Consider the following 820-nt stretch of genomic DNA (forward strand, 5'->3'; position numbering starts at 1 on the left):
TCACCTCAGCCTCCCAAAGGCGCAGGATTACAGGCTGAGCCACCGAGCCCGGCTACTATGTTATTTACATACAAATCTTTAAGAGGATAGGTGTTTTCATTTATTTTGGGCAACTAGCTAGGGATGAAATAGCTGGATGATATATAAGTTTATATTGAACTTTATGAGAAACTGCCAAATTGTTTCTCAACATGGTTGTACCATTTTACACTCTCATAAACAATGTATGATATTTCTAGTTGCTCCATGTCCTTGCCAACACTTGGTATTGTCAGATATTTTATTTTAGCTATTCTAGTGGATATGTTACTGTTATCTCATGGTGGTTTTAATTTGACTTTCCCTAATTACTAACGATGTTGAGACTTTCCATGTGCTTATTGGCTATTCTTTTCTTTTGTGATGTTCAAGCTTTTTGCTCATTTTTTTAAAAATTGGGTTATCTTTTTATTGTTGAGTTGTAAGAATTCTTTATCGTTCAATACGTCATTTGCTAAAATAAAAAGCAAGCAAAAACTTTTGTTTCAAGTACTCCAGGGTTACACAATATTTCAAAGTTATAAAGGGTTCTCTCTATTTAATCTCTCATTTGTTGTGAGAATGAAAATAGAAACACGAAGTTCTTATTCCTTTAAAAATATAGACTAGCCGGGCTCGGTGGCTCAGCCTGTAATCCCGCGCCTTTGGGAGGCTGAGGTGAGTGGATTGCCTGAGCCCGCGGGTTCGAGACCCGCCTGGGCAGCAAGACCTCATCTCTACAATAAATCAAAAAATCAGCCGGGCATGGTAGCACATGCCTGTAATTCCGGCTACTCGGAAG

Source organism: Carlito syrichta, unplaced genomic scaffold (assembly GCF_000164805.1).
Source record: "Carlito syrichta isolate Samal-C Ts95f unplaced genomic scaffold, Tarsius_syrichta-2.0.1 Scaffold304400, whole genome shotgun sequence".
NCBI lineage: Eukaryota > Metazoa > Chordata > Mammalia > Primates > Tarsiidae > Carlito > Carlito syrichta.